Below are 21,156 nucleotides of genomic sequence, written 5' to 3' on the forward strand. Positions count from 1 at the left end.
TTAATAATGGATTCGTGTGGGGGGATAAATTAAGGTTTTTATCATTCATTGGCGGAACAATTTAATTCGTATCTCCAAGGCATGTTACACCCACTCGGTGTAGTCATTATCCTAGTAAATACTAAAGTTCCTATATAAATCGTTTTTTATTATTATTGTATAAACTATTTATTGACAAAAATTCATTTTAAATAAATACTCATAATTATAAAATTGATATTTTAAAAAGAAGATTAACAATTGACTATAATAGAAAAATTTAAATTTGAAATATATAAATTATTACGGTTTATAGATGATGACCAACAGTTTACACTTATAATTTTGTTAAGTATAAATGTTGGTAAAAATAATTTTGTACATAATTTTGAATCATTAAAAAACTACAAATTTATAGATGATACTTAGAGACTGCTGAAATTATGTTGGTATATAACTATATAATTCGTTCTATTAGTCGTTGTTATAGCCAGTGAAACTATAAAGTGGTGTAGACTAGGCTCTGGTTTTTTAAAATTTTAGGTTTACATATCAACTTAGTTTTAATTGTTTTTATTTAAAACAATCATTTTACATTATATCATGGCCTTACAGAGGATATCACAGTATGTCAATATGAGTTATAAATATATTAATATATTACATATAATAATAATCTATATAATATATAATTATACGCACATAATCATATGTGCAATATGCCTATGCTAATTGCCAACTTTATGTATAGGGTATAGAATAATAATAGAATAAATAATGTAAATAATACAGTATAGAATAGAACTTTGTTGGAAATTCATCGTGTAGAATTGAAATTTATATTTTTACAATATTGAATAGTATTTAAATTTCAAATGTATAATAAAGATTTTTTACATTATATTTAAATGTTTTTTCTTATTTTGTTATTAAAAAAATTGAACAAATAATTCAATAAATATGATTTATAGAAATTTAAAGTATTTTTCCATTACATATGTTTAAATTATCATTTCATTATATTTAATCACATTTTAATAATATTTAGACTAATTTTAAATAATTTGAAGGCAGAGGTTAGGAAACTTAAGGTTTTAAACTTTCTAAATATTTTAATTTTTTTCTATAAATGTTGATAAAAATGTTCATGGTCAGTAAAAAATCTCTAAAATGTAATACAAGATTTCTAATATTTTTTTATTAATAGCAAATTATTTACTTTATTATAATTATAATTAAATTAATTATTACTATAATATATAACCAATTATTATTTATTTCAAATTACTCACTGTATTACTACTTACAGAAAAATAAATAACTTATATAAATATATAGGTATAATTATTAATTAATAATTAGCTATCCTTAGAAATGTATATTTTGATACACCATGTCTGCTCAGAATCGTTTTTCTTACATGTTACATGTAATGATTTATAATTGAATTAAAATATAAGCGATTAAAATTAAACACATCCATTCATATTATGCATATGAATAATGCATACTCAAAACCTCTAACTTACAATAATACGTCTGACTGACTTTTTCGCTTTATTTAAAAAATGTTTATTCTTGCAACTTTTGGCTTTATATTTGTGATAAATTTTCAGTTTCATCCATGATTAAATCAAATAAAATTAGGTTGTGTTTATAGGAAACACCTATATGGCTATATGATATATTTTTCTTAGCAAAAATTATTTAAATTAACATTGACTCTTTTATAACCTGCTGTAATAAAATAATTGCTAAACCGAGTTGTCATTATAAAATAAATTAAATTGAATATGATCTTTTACTTTTTCATTAGTATATTTTACCTGAAATGTTAATGAATAATGTTGAAGACTGAAGTAGATAATGAAAGCATTGAATATTACTTTTCCTTTAAGAAATATTATCAAATAGCTATATTTGTGCTATAAATAAGTAATTTAGTTTATTTTAAATATTTTAATAATAGTAAATAGATTTATTTTTGGTATTTTGATATAACGATTAGATACCTAGGCAATTATACAAAAATATAAAGTCGGTAATAATATTTACGTTTACGAATTTACATTAGAAAAAAAAATATATATAAAAAGGCATAAATAAAGTATATATTTAATGTTTAATAAAAATCAATAAACGGTTACTTTAAAACATTTTAAAAAATGTGTGCGTTTGTTTTTTAGTTAACTAGAATTTTATAGAATTTTTTTTATTTGAATTATAGAATGATGTAACATAATACCTATATATGCAACGTAACAAAAATTTCATACTGAACAAAATTTTGTAAATAAAAATTGTAAAAACTAATAGAAATTCATAAAAAAAAGGACCGGACACTAGACAGGATATAGATATCGTTTCGTTAAACTCGACGCAGGATAACTATACTATTGTCTATTAGTTTCAAATCAGTAATCATTTATTTTGTTCTAAAAATGATTTTTAATTGCTTCATTTCGTTATAATAATGTAATAATATTTATATGCTTTTTTTTAATTATAAGTCACTCTCCCTCGTAAGAATGAGTATTATGATTAATGACTAATGAGTAATTATTTTCAAAATATATTTATACATAAATATAAGAAATATAATTACATATTTAGTAATATAATACATAAGTACAATAAGTACATTATTCATTAGTTTTTATATAATCGTAATCATAGTAAAAAATATAGTATATATGCAGCCTGAATCTATATAGTAGGTGTCAACTGTAGGTACTTCGTAATTGATTATGATGATAAACAAAATGAAATCGATTTACCTTTTGGTTCAATTTTTATTTTTCTCGGTTATTTTGAAAAGTATTCTAATTTGCTTTTGACCTCTAAAGTACAATTCGTTACTAGAAATTACCTTCAACCCCAAAACTGGGCGATTGAAGCATCTTCACTGATTCAAAAGCTTGAAATAGTTATGATAGACACACACAATGTATTTTTTTAAACTAAGCTTAAAAAATCAACAATTCATCTTAGAATTTAAAATGTAGCTAATAATTTATGAAAATCATAATTTTCCCTGTTCACATTTTTAATTTAAAACAATAAAATAACCCTTAATATAATAATTTGTAGACCAATAATGTTTTTAATTTATTTTTCAACTACATTTATTTAGCATATTATAATTTATAAATAAAAAGTATTTTTAAATTTAATTAATACTAATTAATTGAAATTGTAGACTTGATATAATAAAATTATATCTGTAAAAATAATCGAAATTCAATATCTATCCTAAATGATCCAAAACTATAATCAAACTATCGAATATTTGTTTATTTCTTCATAATAAAAAAAATAACGGAACTTATTTAATGCTTAAAAATATTTCCAGCGTGTGTCGTGAATTTCGTAATTTTTTGCAATTTCTTTATTGATTAATGAAGCGATACTGTAAACAATAATAATAATAATAATAATACCTGTCTAAAATATTACTGTAAGAATTCTATGACATTTTTAATGAATAAACTATAACTTAAATAACTAAATAATTTTTTTTATTTAAATAGTTTTTAGTTATACTAAATTAAATAATTAAATAAGTATATATAATTATTATATTGTTCTTCTATACCCCAAATAAAGTCTATTTGTCCATTTAACTTTAAACAACACGTATATTAGTGTAAAACCAATATAGGTGCTTTGTTTATTCACTAGGAATACAAAATGCGTACATCATCAAAATTTTAACTCGATATACAACATAAAATATATAAAATACACATACCTAGATATCCATCTAAAAATGATAATCATCACATTTTAAAAATTATTTACGCAGACAGATAATAAGTAAAGACTAAAGGTAGGTATATTGATTTTATATTTTAGAAATAAAAAAAATAATTTATGTGATCAATATTCAATGAAAACAAGCAGAAATTTTCAGTTACTTATGTATGATGAATTATCAATTCATTAATGTTCAATGCACCCTGTTTAAATTAACACCTATCTTATTTGATACACTGCAGTACACATTGCAGGATTCTGAAATGTGCTATGAAGTGAAGTATGAATGTCTAAACTAAGATAAATTCTAAGATTCATAATATGATTTAGTATTTTAATTGTGGAATAAAAATAATATTTCATCCAGGTATAGAGAGTAATGGAATTATAAAAATAATTATTGGGCTTAGATATTATAATAAGTATCTAATAAGTATAATAACGTTTTAAAATATTGAATAAGAAATAAGAATATAATTAAATTTAAATAAGATAGAATGATATAGATACCTACATTAAATTAACCAATTAGGTATGTTATTATATTCGATATAGGTAAATCAAATTTATACAACAATTTATTTTGTTTCTATACTTTTTAATTAACTAAAATTATTTTTATAATTAATACAATAAATAAATAGACTAATTTCATAGGTTAAAATTTCCAAAATCATATGAATATTTCAAAATAAAATAGCTTTTATAACAAACGTTCTGTTAAAAGTTTAAATAATCCACATAAATGTCTACATAACAATAGATCTTTATTCTTTGTATATTAAATGTACCAATTAAATTTGTATACAATATTATAATTAAAGACAACTATAATACAGCCTATATAGATAAATCTATATAATTACTATTTAATAAATTATACGCTGTTGGTTTAAAAAAAAAAAAACCAAGTTACATTTTATTATTTCTTATAGTTGAAAAATTTAGTAGTAAAAAAAATATAAATAATGATTACATTTATAACATTAATTCCATACTTAAATTTACAGGAATAAAAGTTATTTTGTGTATATATCATATATAAAGTTATACGCAGTTATATAGTTATAAAAAAATAAGTAGATAATCAACTTTGTACAATTCTTTTTTTTTTTGGATTTATTCGTAAGACGTAATTAGGAGGCCAGAGTGGTAAGCAGTAGTACGCAGGTGACATATTTAAATTCAATTCACCGTTGGCGCTACTACTTAGCACTCTAATCTCTAGACTTCTGTCAATAAATATACAATAGTTGCCAAAATGCATATTATTGTATACTCCTTGTTGTCACGTAATTATAATTGATGCTCGAAAACCTGCAAGCAAAAAAGGTTCAATTATATATTGACAAATTGTAGCGGCGTGTTATTTTTTTTATGTAACCAAATTTGACATGTAAAACGTTTCTATACAACTACCCATAAATGACTAAAACACAATTATTATTTCTCAATACTTTATTAAAAATATTAAAGATTTTTAATTACTTAAAAAGTTGAAACTTGTAAGGTCGTAAAAGTGTTTACAGAAATATACGACTGCAGTTTGCTAAAACTCTTGTTGTAACAGATGTATAAATGCAGAGTGTTCAAAGTAAACACGGAATTGTATCGAACTATTTGATTAATATATTTTATACGAACAAACAAATGTATTCTTTTTTTCAATTTCCTACCTACTTTTTGAAATACCTACGTTAAAATGAAAATCCAAAAGGTACACGATTAAAACTTAATATAATAATAACAGTAACTATAAGTTATAACTTATTAGATTAATATTTTGTACAGTTAGGTACATTATCTATAATAATAATAATATGTGGATAATATTATTTACTATGGTTATACTTCTGGCGAATAACTATTAATCATATATACATAAGACTTATTCCTATAGTTTATAAACATATTTTTTTTGGCTGGACAGTATTTAGATTTAAAAAACCTAAAATCAACAGTATAATAACTATAACTGATGACGTACGATATAATAAGTGATTATAATAGTCTTTCGAGCAAAGGGCCATAATTTAAACTGCAGCAGATGACAAATAATTGACCTTATTAACTGTAAACGAATGTAGTAACTAGTAACATAACAGCGTGCATAGAAGTCGGCAATAGCACCGTGTGCCAAAGAATCTGTTTGTGTTCAGCTATATTCTAACATATGTACAAAAAAAAAACCTTATGCAAATTAACGTAGAAAGTAACAAAAGTATGAATAAAATTGTCAAAATATTGAAACTGTACACGTATGCAATACAAATTTTATATAATTATATTCATATAGGTAGATACTTATATAGTGTTTACAAAAGCATGTTCTGAAATAGTTACATTTAAAATTGTATATTTAAGGTAAGTTATAATTTTTTTTTTACTGGTAGATTAAAATTAAAATTATGTATTTTTAATCAATATTTCGTTCAGTTAAATTTTCTAACAATTGTAAACTATAAAATAAAAAGTTGCTTGTATCAAAGTGTTACATAATCGATTGTAATTATTATTATTTTTTTTTTTTTGACAATACAATATTGATTATATTTTTACTACATGAATTATGTCACAAAGTTTTAAATAAACTTAAATCATAACAAATTTTATTTACTGTTATACCAACAAGTATAATATATAGGCCATTTTTAATTAAAAAAAAAAAATGTATGTCATACTGACGTTAATAAAACAGTAGTAAAATCAAAAAAATAATTTTGAGAAATTTTTTTCACTGTATTTATACGCGTAAAACATTTTGTATGCGTTTTATGATTATAGATAGTGCCTTAATCATAGTACTTTTATTGTATACGCGCGTTTATTATTACAATATAATATTTAGTGGGTTTTGATTTAAATATATAATAACATAATATAATATGAATTATGATGGCCCCTGTGCGGTGTGATTGTAATCGTTTATCCCAATATACGATTCTTAAAAATATTTTCTATGAGGGACGAGGGAATTGAAAATTAATGGCGAGCAGGGACCGATGCCTGCAGCAGTATAATATAACAGGATGCCGTTCGTTAAAGGGCCAATGCGTACAAATTAATATTAAATAACACGTTGTACGTTACATACATATATCTATAGGATACATGTAGTACGTGAAGGTTTCATAATATGTGAATGTGTGGATGCCGGTGTCTATGGTGCGGGTCCACTTAACGGGCAATTCACAGCAATAATAAACGTTTGTGAATAGCATCTCATTTATCCGTCATATATTATAACGTCTACCAGTTTCCTCTTTATACTTTTATTTTATTTTGATTTTTTTTTTTATTATTCTATTAAAGTACATATAGTTTACAACATTAATAATTCCCAGTACGATTCACAAAAAAAAAAAAAAAAATCTATGACCAATTCTCAGTAGTTTTGAGCAATAATCAATAGATTATAATATTATTACAGAGTATAGACAGATGCAATATGAATCACTTTTCAAACTTTCACGGTCAATTATTCGTATTAACTAATCAAAGCTTACTAAACTAAGATAATTTTTTAACGTTCATATTTTGTATTATGTGTGTAATACATCTGTACATAATATTATCGCTCCTAAGATCCAGATGTTAGCCATTTACTATTTCCTTCCAAATAATTAATTTGTGATTTGAATATTACTAATTATTTTTACTTTACATAGATACCAACTGATTATTTGTATCTACTTAACTTAAAAATTTAAATGTTATTGAACTATCTCTATTTAAATACATTAAATTAATTTGTTTACTTACTGAAATTAAATTTATCAATTCAACAAAATATTATCTAACTTAAATAATTATTTTTTGGTATTTTGGCCAAAACTTCAAGTCTTACAATAACTCTACACCAATTGATATATATATAGCCAATACCTAATAATAATACTATTGCTAGCTTAGTTTGAGACTCGATATAGATAATTGTTTGAATAATAAACATAGTATTACAGTAGCGTACATTTTATTTTATAAAAGAATAAAAATGTTAAAATCACAGTATCTATGTATGTATACTTAAAAAAATATATAAATTAGCTTACAAATGTCAATGAGCAGCATAAAATATATTGTATGTACACAATTATAAATAAATAATGCGCTCATATGTATTAGTCATACCTACTCATAAATAAAAATGTATGACTAGTGTTGTACAATATTTAAATAATTTTATATGTACATTATAAATGAAACTGCGATCACGCTGATTATAGATTTTTTTAACAAATTCAATTTTGTAGTAATTACTTATTACAGAAGAATTCGTACGTACATGTATAATGTATGTAGTTAAAAGTGATAAATTTTAATATTGATTATAATTTCCTTAAAATAATAAAAATATTCGTGTTGATTAAATGTTTAGTTTAGTCGGCCAATAATCAGTAAGTTATGAAAACTTTTTCTCGTATTTAAATAGGTACATACCAACTAAAAAATAATTTATATATTAATTAACATATACTTATAATTTACAAGCAATAGTATTGTAAGAAATCTCAACGATCTTACTTATAAATAAATAATTTTTATTTTAAAATTTAATTACACACTGTAAAGGTAATTGAAAAATAATTTTAATTAATAAATTAAAATATAAGATAATGTATAAAAATTAGGTAATAATTATGTTATTGCGTACGATATTAAATTTATATGCTCACCGTAGTATGATAATTTCGTTGTTTTCACGAACACTGCTTGATTAATAGTGGTCGAAAAAGTGAATACCTCTGTTAATAGTGAACAAAAAATATGCATATACATATGTAGGTATCCTTGCACCGATGTCAGGTATTTATAATATTTCAGATAGGTGTACACGAATGCAATATTATTCCCTACGGTTTGAGGAAATGGGTGTGCTATCCGTGAGACAGTGAACAACCGAATGCGTTCCATTCGATTTCTACTGTATAGAAGAAAAAAAGCTAAACAATATGTCACTAATTAACAGCTGTGACAGGTATACATACTATTATAATATAAAGGTGTATGTGCGTGTATGGTGTATACCTACGGTACAGATGACATTTAACAATACCTAAACACCGCCGCCACACACATAATATTATATATTATTATGCTGATGACGACGATGACGATGATAATAATGATGACGATGACGACGACGACGACTTCGACGATGATAATATTATATAGGCTATCCTCACGGATGATGTTTTATCCCCAATTTTTGTTCGGTTTCCACCTATAATATACCTATATGCTTTGCCTTCCATTTACCTATCCTATACATAATACTGCTGTAATTGTTTTATGAATATATAATATATTGGCAGGTACCTATCTATACATAACTCATTTAAGCGATAAACCGATGATATTAAAATCTCAAGCTTGGAAAAAATCACCTCATCTAAATAAAATGTTCGTTTTCGTTTTAACGACTTGCTAGAATATTTTACTTCACTAAAGTTAAAATAAAAACCTAAAACATTGGATTAAACGACGCTTTATATATGATTAATATAATAATATAAATAAAAATTATTGTTATCATTGAATTTATAGTATGATTCGTTTCTGTTATTGGTGGTGTGTGGTGTGCCTTGTTTACGGTTGCAAAACGATACATTTTTTTAATGCAATATTTCAGTAGTTGGTACCTATATAACCTACACTCACTCACTCGTACGTGATGAGTGGTCATAATAACAGCTATATTATGAAGAATAAATAATTTTTTATGACTATTAACTATCTGTTTACCTATACAATTATAGATAAAATGAGAACAAATGAATGTAATAAAACGCTGTAAAGTGTGGAAGTATATACATATAAATAATGTATATACTATATATTATACTTATACACGTCATGAATAGATCAGTAGTTGAGTAAAAATATATAAAAATTTCAAACATTAAATCATTCCAACAAAACTTGTGGTATTATTACATTGTGTTTACTAATAAAAGTCCATGATATTTATTACTGTACAGACGTGAGGTAAGAAAATTTTTATTTTTGTACAACAGCGCATGATGTAGAATATAGTACATAGCCCATAAGTATGGGTAAATTGTCAACGATTTATTCATTATATAATAATTTAAAAATTGTACACGATAAAAAGATAAATACCAATGAGACATTTTAATTAAAATTTCTTACAGAATACCATTTAAATCTATTGAAATAATAATGATATATAGGTACATTTTTAAAATATTATGTTATATGTATGTTAAAATGTTTTTAATTTTTTTAATTTTTCAAACACATGAATATCTAATGGTTTTTTTCCATAAAAATGACAATCTTAATATGGATAGAACCACAGAGTAGTAGAAATTTATTAAATTTAGTGTGTACCTGCACCTGTTGAATATTAATAATTCATTTTTTACAGTTTTTATCAGTATAACAGACATAATATTTTATAAGTTCCTTAAGCATGAAAAATTATTCAATAATTAATAAAATAAAATGTATGTGACATAGTTTTTTAATAATTTCATCAATATTTCCTTGCACGACGAATGTGTGAACTGAATATAAGCAGGTGTTAAAAATGTGTTTTTCGTGTATTAAGAATATATAAATGTTTTCAAAAAAAAAAAAAAATATACAATATTTATTACATTTACGAAAACAATATAATTGACATGAAAAATAGCATATAATATTATTATGTTTAAATATCTTATGATTGTTCTTCGATGTTTGTTTTATTAAACATCTTCGAACAAACAAATATTTGTAGGCGTTATACCTACCTAGTTGTCTAAATTATCATATTTTTCTTTGTTAAAAAAGAACTTAGCAACAACTGGTTTATTTCTTTATAGTTTGTATGAAAAAAAATATATTAATATGTGTTATACTTCTTGTTTCGTTGAATACGTTTTAGATGTGTTATACAGCAAAAGGTGTGATATAAAATATTATTATTACTCAAAGGAAAGAATATTCATGACAGGGCGAACAACGTGTCCCGGCATTTATATTAATGCTTAATGAACACGACTGTATGCGTTAGGGGACAAAAAGTACAATATATATATATATATAATATATTATTATTAGTATTATATTATGCGTGTTTTTTTCCCATAACATACTGTTTATACGCTGTGAAGTTATAATAGGTACGTAACTATTTAAATTGATATAATATTTAATAAATATATATATAACAATTTAAAATGTGTTAAATATAGTTGGGTATAGTGGGTACTTATCAATTATAATACCAAATATAGTAATAAATTGATTAATTCTAATCAGGATAAAGTAAGAATTTTAGAACCCCATACCCCACATCGAAAAATTAGAAATAACCAGATACGTAGTTATAATGAAAGAAAATATGTTTATTCTTTACCAAAAGTTTATCCCAAGAGTTAATATTTAAGATTTAAGTATTTAAAATGTATTGAACATGTATGATAGGTAGGTAATAATAATAAAAGTAATTTAACTAATAATATCGTTATAGCATAATGACTTGATAATCTATGTATAAAATAGTTTTGAAATTATTAATAAGCTCATTTAAAATTTGTATCGACTGTGTTACTTTTTCTATCATAAAAATTTAAAAATATATCAGAAAACCTCACAGTTTGAAACAATTAATATATTGAAGAGTATACGTATAACTAAAATTAATCATTCGATTTTAAAGTTACAAATAGGATATGATCAATGAAAAGTAAATTTTTCAATAAATTCAAAATAATATTTTGATTTAAAATACTAATATACAATATAATATATATATTCTATATAAATAGAATTATTATTTCTAAAAACTCTTGCAATGGACTATATTATATGCACACTAAAAAATAAATGCAATTACCCGAAAATGCTAAAAAATACTCAAAAAATTGAAAAATATAGAAAAAAGTTTTTTGACCGACCTAAGTATAATATGAATGTCGGTTAACAAAGTTTTATTCGTATTTTTAGTTTTAAAATAAATCCATAAAAAGTACCAAACCGTTTTCAGGGCTCGTGATAGGGTGAGCACGAGACCAGAGACACGCAGAGATTTCTTTTTTTCACGCGAACATAGTATTTGCAAAAAATTTCACTACAATGTCCGAGTTGATAAGTCATTTGAAATTAGTGTTACGATTGTCATGCTTCTAGTGGAAGATAAAAAATAATGTTCAAAATGTACAACCCTTGATTAAGTAAAAATGTCTGTACATTGGGAGTACCCATGACAATAGTGGCTCTCATTTTACTGTATGTATCACTATATAGAGATACCATTGTCCATTGTAGACACTATTATTCAGATGTTTCAAAAAACATTACAACATGTGTTTTTTGTATGAAAATAAGATAATAGAGGGAATAGCTAATTTGGCCGATTGTTATGCAATATGCCGAACAAAAAAAATGTCTACCTTAATTTCACTATAAAAATGATTGATTTTTTAAATTTTTTCATATCAAAAATGACTCATCGAAAATATAAAGCCATTATGGTCTGTGCATAAATGAGACGTTTTTCGTCTTCTGAAAAATACCTGCCTACTGAATTATTAGTGGTTTTGCATCATGTCGCTGTCCGCTTTTATGATGCAAGTTCGATTCAAGTAACACGCCGACGCCGTACTTACTATACTATACATAGTTAGATTTTTATGTAAAACTGTTGTAAAAGATCAAAAAAAAAATAAAAAAAATCATTAAAAACCATTGATTATTACGTAACTTTTATAATATACTTACGCATAATTTATACTTTTGATGTCTTAATATATTTTTGATGATTTGTAGGAATGAGCAAACAAAATGGTTTAATACACTGTAGAGAAAATAAAATCCAATCTAAGTATTTTATTTGATACATTGCCATTGTTACAAAAAGGTTTGCAATCTCTGTCATAGAACATCATGAGACAGAAAAAATATCGATTTATAATAAGTTCAGTTGTATACTAGAACAGATCAATTAAAAATAAATATCAATTACTTGTAGTGCATTACTCTTGAAAAAAATATTAACATAAATTAGAGCTATACATCATAAAGAATATCAACATTGACAAGAGTCAAAACTCATTTATATAAATGATAAGCATAATGATAATAATTATATATTATGTAGCATTAAGCTACAGTTTGATGAACTTATTATTCTATAATATTGTAGTTTTTTTCACGTCGTTTTGATTTTATTGTTCTGGTAATAATTTGGCTTATTACTGATTTTAATATAGATATTGACATATTGTTGGATATAAAACGTTTCATTTCTTAGACATTTTAAATAAATCAGATGGCGTAACAATACTTATTAAAAATTCTTTGAACATAACTAATATGACCTCAAATGTAATACCTAGTTGTAATTCTCTAGGAATACATTTTAATTGTAAATCAAATACATATAAAATATATCCCCAAGTTTAATTGATAATAATTGAAGGTCTTAATATTAATTTGAATAATTGTAAAAATTGTACAAAAACTATTTTTGAAGGGATATAGACAGGGCCGTATTTACAATTTTTGCGCCCTGGGTCAACCATATTTTAACGCCCCCTCCCCCCTCCAAAAAAAAATTCACTATTTTGATTTTTCTCAATAACTTTTTTTTAGTTATAATTGTGTATTACGTAACTACGTAAGCTTTAATTTTTCAATCTGTCATGTTTTTATTACTATTACTAAAATCTAGGTTTAACAACATATTATACATTGCAAAACAAAAAATTTACAAAACTGAATATAAATGGTAGGTAGATACAATAATTATAATTTTTTTCTAGACTGTTTATATTGGCAAACTCTTCAATAATATCTTTGTAGTCTAATTCTCTTGTTATTTCCGATTCTATGTTGAGAATAGCTAATGCATTCAGTCTTTCATCTTTCATTGTTGATCTTAAATAACTTTTAACTCTCTTTAGTGTAGAGAAAGATCGTTCAGCTGAACAATTTGTAGCTGGAGTACAAAGTATCATTCTCAATGCAATATCAATGTATGGATAGACTTCTACAAGGTTGTTGTTTCTTAAATAACTACTCATTTCTAAAATTGTTTTAGGAAAAACACATTTTTGTTTTTTTAAACTTTTAATATGACTTTGGAAATGCACACATTCTATAGAGAATGAGGATCCTAAATCGTTTTATATCGAATATAGATGGACCACAATGTTTTCGCACAAATAAACGGAACATTTTAAGTTGTCCGCTCTTATCTTCTAAGACCGTGATAGATGATAATAACTGTGGTTATGTCATTGTTGTCTATTTACAACCGTGGTTATGTTAAAATAATATTAATAATCGTACGATGATTATTATGACTCTTTATTATAATTCGTTACGGGTAAAAAAAAAGCGTTCTTTCAGAGTGATAAAATAATACACAGTTTTTATAGCAAAAGAACATTTATCGAGTAATGGTAAAATAATGAAAAAACCAAAAAAAGTAGTAGTATAGTGAATAAACGAAAAAGATCCAATTCAAACTTGATATACCTACCTATTAATTAATCACTGCAGTAATCTACTCAATTACGATAATACGATATCGATGAGTTACATTCTATACCAGCGTTAGTATACAGAACCAGAGCAGTTACTATTTACACCTGCCTTTTTTGTTGAATTATCAGTGATAGGTATAATCAAACCAACATAATATGTAAATACAAAAAGTTGAAAGAACAAGTATGTGATTAATTGCATCATATTACATGTGTGAATGTGTGGTAAAAATTAAAAATAAATATAAATACATAACTTAAGTACCAAAATAGCTAATATAGTAATATCACAAAATATCAAATTGTTAATAGAAAGTACTTGTAATCATGAAAAGCTTTACAACCTTTTATTTTTTAATAAACTATTTTAAATTATAGTCTATAATATACATAATGATCAATTATAATTTATAATAAAAATTTAATAATTTATTTTAGGTAATTTTTTTGGAAAGTTCATGTATTTTTATGCAAAATAGTATGAGCTGCCACAGATACTTCTAAAAATTTTTAATTATAATTAACAAGTTACCATTTATGCTATTGTTTGTATCACATGTAGATTGAACTTCTATCACACTTGTATTCATATTAACATCATTTAATATATCCAAATAAACATTTTCAATATCAATGTCATTATTATATAAATTTCCATTTATGTTGTTTCTTTCTAAAACTGTCAAAATGTTGAAATTTAATTTTAATTTTTAATTCATTAAAATTAACACTTAAAGGAATAAAGATAAGGAGCAGCTAAGGTAAGGTTTTGATTAAAACAATTGCATTTTTCAACTATCATTCTAGAATTGTATGAACTGTCATGCAATTTCAAGTTTTTTTTTTATAATAAATTTAAATGATTTAATATTGTCTAAAAACCTAAAAATACTTGAAATTTCTTGACAGTTCATACAATTATAAAGATGATTGATGAAAAATTCAATTGTTTGAATCAAAATTTTAACGCATTATCATTTAGTCAATTTTGGTTTTAGAGCTATATGGTAAAAAGGATCAAATTGACTCAAAAGACTAGATCTATCCAAATTATTGTGTCAGCCGCTCAGAATGGATGAACGTTATTGCTGGCCAATAATAATAAACGACGTTGTATTCGTTGTCAGGGGGTTTCTAGGGTACCAAAATAATATTCCGATCGAATTGATTCGCATTTGCAAATTTGAGACGTTTACGCATTAAGTTTGAACATTAAAAAAAAAACTCAATAAAATGGATTTTTTAGGTCTGACGATAATATCATTTACTACCGATAAAGTTTTAGATATTAAAGACACCACATCAACACCACAATCGCTACCACGAGCGGCAGAAACGTGACGGAAAGTTTGCTGGCTCTAACCCTCGGGGTCGTTGATACGGCAGACGCCGTCGGCGAGGACGGCGAATGCGATGCAAACGCTATTTTGGAAAAATATGTGGGAGAAATACCAGCTGCGCAACAACTAGCCCCCCGCGAACGACAAGAGAAAAAAGGTAATTCGTTATTACTTATTACAGTTATTACTGATTTAAATCAACGATATAATATATTTTTCTTAAGAACAAGAATTGATTGTATCGATGAGCCGATCGTTGCATGGCGGCGGAGACGCGCCGGAAGGTTTGTCAGCGCCAACCCTGGTGGCCATTGATATCTTCGATACGGCAGAAGCCGTCGTCGAGGACGAGCCAAAAGGCGAATGCGATGCAAACGCTATTTTGAAAAAAGATGCGGGAGAAATACTGGCTGCGCAACAACTAGCCAACCGCGAACGACAAGAGAGAAAAGGTAATTCGTTATTACTTATTACAGCTATTACTGATTTAAATCAACGATATAATATATTTTTCTTAAGAAAAAGAATTGATTGTATCGATGAGCCGATCGTCGCATGGCGACCTTTTGATCAGTAATAACTGTAATAAGTAATAACGAATTACCTTTTTTCTCTTGTCGTTCGCGGTTGGCTAGTTGTTGCGCAGCCAGTATTTCTCCCGCATCTTTTTTCAAAATAGCGTTTGCATCGCATAATATAGTTAAACTTTCGATATTTTTTAACTCCTGTGTAGCTAAATTAACAATAATAAAAATAAAAAAATACTAAACTTTTCAAAAGAAAATTAAAAAATTACATTTACTCGACCATGCAATACTTCCTAGTTCCTGATATAATATTTTGAATTTTTTCATTCAAACAAAACGCTCGAGAAATAGATTGATATTATGCAGTTAGATGAAAACACCTACAAAGTGTGTAACAATGGAATAACATAGAAAAATTCAATAAAACGCAAAGTAAAAGTTTACTTTTGATGTATCTGTCGCATGAAACGAATTACGTAAGAAATTTAAATACATTTTCCAGATCACACACAAAATTTAATGCACTTCGCATCTTGAAATCCGAGCTTCTCGTAGTAATAATAATAATGGTCTGCGACGGACGAACTGAATGTTATATTATATAACTACAACGTTTTTATCGTATTTATCACCGATTCAGTGTATTCACGACTTATATTACAACTCGAGTTGCAGGATCCTCTTAACTATAATGAAGTCAACTGAGTTGGCATTTTGTAATAATATGAAGTCGGAGTTTGCGTCTCGACTATTATTTGAATTCGTACGAAAAACTCTGATAGCGCTATCGTGACGACACGGTGGGTCTCGGTCCGCCCGTCCTTTATGTGATAACTACCTCGGACCTACGTATCGTCGTCATCGTTTCAGTTCGGCGGCAGCAGCTGTGCGACATATTATATAAACAAAACTACCCTTTTTCGTTCTAGTTTACGTATTATACTGTATAATATACTACATATAATGATAACAATATAAAATACAGTATAAATAGATAGGTAGGTACCTACCGCGGGTCCGCGAGATATGGCGTTTCGTCCGAGCGATAGGACGGCAAAAACGTTAATTAAAACAAAACCCAGACAAAGACAACGACTACCAACGAACATTTGCATTATTATTATTAAACGGATAAAAAGAAAACCATCCTTTGAAGATGTCAAAGATGCCAAAAAAAGCGAAAAAACGTCGTGAAAAAGCATAGGCGAATAAATAGACCGCACACAAGGCGGTGTCCGTCCGTCTACCGCAGTTACTACGGTAACCTTTGAATAATATATCATCGGTCGGTTGGTCGGCGGGTTATTACGTTTTGTTTCCAACGAATTATGCGAACGGTGTGTTTTTTATTGTATATTTATGCGCTATTTGCACGTATATAATGTTGATATATATGTATATATATAGGTGTATATACCTGTACATTTATACTGAATACATACACGCATTAAAATATTTAATATTTTATAAATAAAATACACTATAGACAACAGGAGTGATTTATTCGTTATTTTGGATACGTATGTTCACGAGACACCACGAGTTTCGTAAAAAAAAAACAAAATAATATGAGTTTTAATTTTTTTTTTACGAAAAACAAAAAGCACAAGCATTACAATATATTATTATCTATTTCTGCAGTCACCACTCATCATACGCATTGAATTACACGTCATAGGTTATTACCACATACGATTTGCATTCAATTATTTTACAATTTATAGAATTGATATGTAGTTAATTATCATTGTATTTATTTCACGGGAATAAAACATAAACAATAAAGGTTTTAATAATTTTTAAATATGGCTCTTGGACTGTATAATACTATAATATCATTACCGTGTTATTTTTATTGCACACAAATGTAACACTAAAGTATATTGTACTATACATTACATGCAGTAAGCGAAAATATTTTATATATAGATATTGACATTTTAAATTATAATGTAAAGGTATCAAAATATTTAAATATTTTAGCATATAATTTTGTATCCTGTTCAAATGATTAGACTGGAGTGAATGAAAATACTAAATAATGTAGGTATTAATGTTTAAAAATGTATCTAACCAAATACCTAATTGATATATTATCTTATACTTCAAAAACTAATATTAGAGATCATTATCTGTAGTTTAATTGTTTTTATGATCCAAATAATTTTTACTTTGGTAAGGAGACTACCTAATAAAAATAAACAAATATAAAACTTCACTACATATTATATAATATTATTTCAATATCTTAATAAAATCATAGGAATTACTAACTGATCGAAATGTGGAAGTCTTGTTAAATATTTTTAGTAATAAAATAAATAAATTAATTGAATTCTCTACTACTGTATAATCTATTTAAAAAATTCATTAAAAAAAAAAAACCAAATAAAATAGGTAAAACCATAAATGTCTAGTGCTCAATTAGATTTAAACAAAAAGTACACACATAAAAACTTAAAGCCCCTTTCATTGATAAATTAAAATAACATTACATAAAATACAGAAATATATACTTATCAAACTAATATAATAATTCATATTTTAAAAAACAATCCGATTTATCATGCAAAAATACTAAAACAACATGAAATTTAATAAATACGGCAACTGTTAGCACTAAGAAACTTTCACTTCCTATAAATTCCGTATATAAAAATAATTTAAATACCATGGTTATTGACAAAAATGAAATATTAAATGAATTTAATAAATACTATGTAAATATTGGAAAAAATATTCGTGAGAATATTAATTCTAAAAATGTTAATAAATTAAGATGGAATAATCTAAACAATAACTGTCACAAATAATTTAATTTGTCTTAATCCTATTGAACTAATTGAAATAAATACCTTAATTAAGAATACTACAAATGTTTCTTCATTTAATAAATATAGTATAACAAATCTAATTTTAAAAAAATACTGTAACCTCCTACTATAAACTATCTATACCACTAGCTATAATTTTTAATTGTTCTCTCACAACAGGAGTCTATCCCCCTATTTACAAATAAACTATAATTGTTTCACCTTATAAATCTGATGATAAAAAACTTTGTAGTAATTATAGACCAAAATCTACTCTACAGTTCAGAGCGATAATTATGTATTCATGTGAATGTTAGTTTTGAACTATCTGTATTAATGGTTTGCTATAAATGTTATTATTTATTAAGTTATATTATTGACCATATATGAATACATAATACATGAGTATTTATAAAAAACTTCAATTGAAACGTACAAATTCATAATATTACTATAATTTTCAAACAGTTTTAATAAATATTGTTTAATTGTTTATGATTTAAATTTTTAATTGTATTACATAATTATTAGGTACATTAAAATTGTAGATGAGGAAATTCGAAGGGGTGGGTAGGGGTTTGTAACCCCTACCCGGAAATTGCAGTTAAACAATCAAATATATAGAAATACGACACAATAATTTAAAGTAATTACAAATAATAACTGAACTAGTGTGTATTGTTAAAAGGACTTCACACCCGTATATGTGTTGTCTCCGTCTGACAAATGTATAAAATAATAAAAACCGTATCACACGGGTAAGAACCACTCAGGCTGTAGTCCAAATTGAGCAATCAAATTTTCACACTAAAAAGAGAAGATTTTGGACTAGATATGCAACATATTTTTATTTTTTTAATATCAGAATTACAAAAAAGAGTTATTCAAACACAAAAATAGGTAATGGATTTTGAAATAATGAAAACTTTTTTTGAATTAGTGATATCAAAAAATTAGAAACGATGTTATACAGTCCAAAGTCTCTTCTTTTTAGTGTGAAAATTTGGTTGCTTAATTTGAATTACATCCCTAGTGGTTCTTGCTCGCGTAAAATGGTTTTTACTATGTTGTACCACTTGTACGTTTGTAAAACCACGGTATATTATTATTATATAATATACCGTGGTAAAACGGAGACAGCACATACAATCCGATACAGATGAAGCGTCCTGTTAACTATAATATTGTTTCGAATAAAATAATTATAAATTAAAATTCGTTCCCCGTAGCCCGTTTAGAACGTCAAAAATGTAACTATTACTATTAGTATTAGATTTCTATATGGCATCGTATGGTATATGACGTACACAACTGAACAACTGACCAACAGTACAGCACTACACTGCAGTCTGCAGGTCTGTAGCCGCCAACCCACATTATATGATACCGATCGCTATAACTATACCTTAAAATTTTCATCTTTCCAACAGACTTGTACATATTCAAATTTGGTTAGAGTTTTTCATAATTATATTGTCAGTGTTGAAATGTCTAGGTAGTAGATAGTTTGGCAGTTAATTTGTAGTCTGTATAGATCGATCGTGGAATGACTGTTCAACTGTTGAAGTGTTGTGATTTGTATTATCGTTGTATTATTTTTACATACAGTAAAATGATCAAAGAATTAAAGAACAAAATACTAGGCTTTTGGCTAAGTTGCCAAAACATTAAAACAAAAAGTGCATACCTTTACATTTATAGTTTTAAAAAAGATAAATATTTACAAGCTTAAACTTTTATACTATAATCGTACAAAATTATATACAATTTTTTACAAAAAATGTAACAAAATGTATAATCATTGTAAAAACCTCACAAAATTCAAAACAATTTAATTTGTTATAGTTTTTTCATTCACCTCCTCTCCTGCAAAACATCAGATACACTATACTGGTTCTAAGATAAATAAATAATCTAAGACCGTGGTACCGTTTGTGAGGGATTCTGTATAGGCAATAATACAATTTATAGTGTGTGGGTCATTATAGTTTAGGCAAAGCACAAATTAAGATAGTTCATCTTTCTACAAAATTACAACACTATCTATACTTAATATGTTATACGTAGCGAATAGTAAATAGACTTTAATGTTTGTGTTGATGTAGTTATAAAAGGGGACACTAATAATTATTGTTCTCGCATACGCACGCGTATGTCACCAATTTGATATAATTGATAAATAAATGATTTTCAAATTATCGGACTATCCTGTTGATGGATTCGAATTTAAAAGTACGAAATG

At 25.7% G+C, this 21,156-nt stretch overlaps 3 long non-coding RNA genes across 4 annotated transcripts; 1 reads left to right on the forward strand and 2 right to left on the reverse strand.

The window, feature by feature from the left end:
- Positions 1-4,900: 4,900 nt before the first annotated feature.
- Positions 4,901-9,168, reverse strand: LOC126549975 (uncharacterized). The gene is made up of 2 exons (XR_007603950.1): positions 8,412-9,168; positions 4,901-5,052 (listed from the first exon to the last, which is right to left on the reverse strand). It is a non-coding gene; the product is annotated as an uncharacterized LOC126549975 (long non-coding RNA).
- A 343-nt stretch (positions 9,169-9,511) lies between these two features.
- LOC126549974 (uncharacterized) lies at positions 9,512-17,536 on the forward strand. Of its 2 annotated transcripts, none has more exons than XR_007603948.1 (3): positions 9,512-9,723; positions 15,514-15,731; positions 15,799-17,536. It is a non-coding gene; the product is annotated as an uncharacterized LOC126549974 (long non-coding RNA). The 2 variants fall into 2 exon arrangements; XR_007603949.1 differs by lacking the exon at positions 9,512-9,723 and having other exon boundaries at positions 15,106-15,731; positions 15,799-16,026; positions 16,094-17,536.
- LOC126549976 (uncharacterized) lies at positions 11,935-15,073 on the reverse strand. Its single transcript, XR_007603951.1, has 3 exons — positions 14,767-15,073; positions 12,466-12,674; positions 11,935-12,385 (listed from the first exon to the last, which is right to left on the reverse strand). It is a non-coding gene; the product is annotated as an uncharacterized LOC126549976 (long non-coding RNA).
- Positions 17,537-21,156: the final 3,620 nt, after the last annotated feature.

The sequence above is a fragment of the Aphis gossypii genome, chromosome 2 (genome assembly GCF_020184175.1).
Source record: "Aphis gossypii isolate Hap1 chromosome 2, ASM2018417v2, whole genome shotgun sequence".
Lineage (NCBI taxonomy): Eukaryota > Metazoa > Arthropoda > Insecta > Hemiptera > Aphididae > Aphis > Aphis gossypii.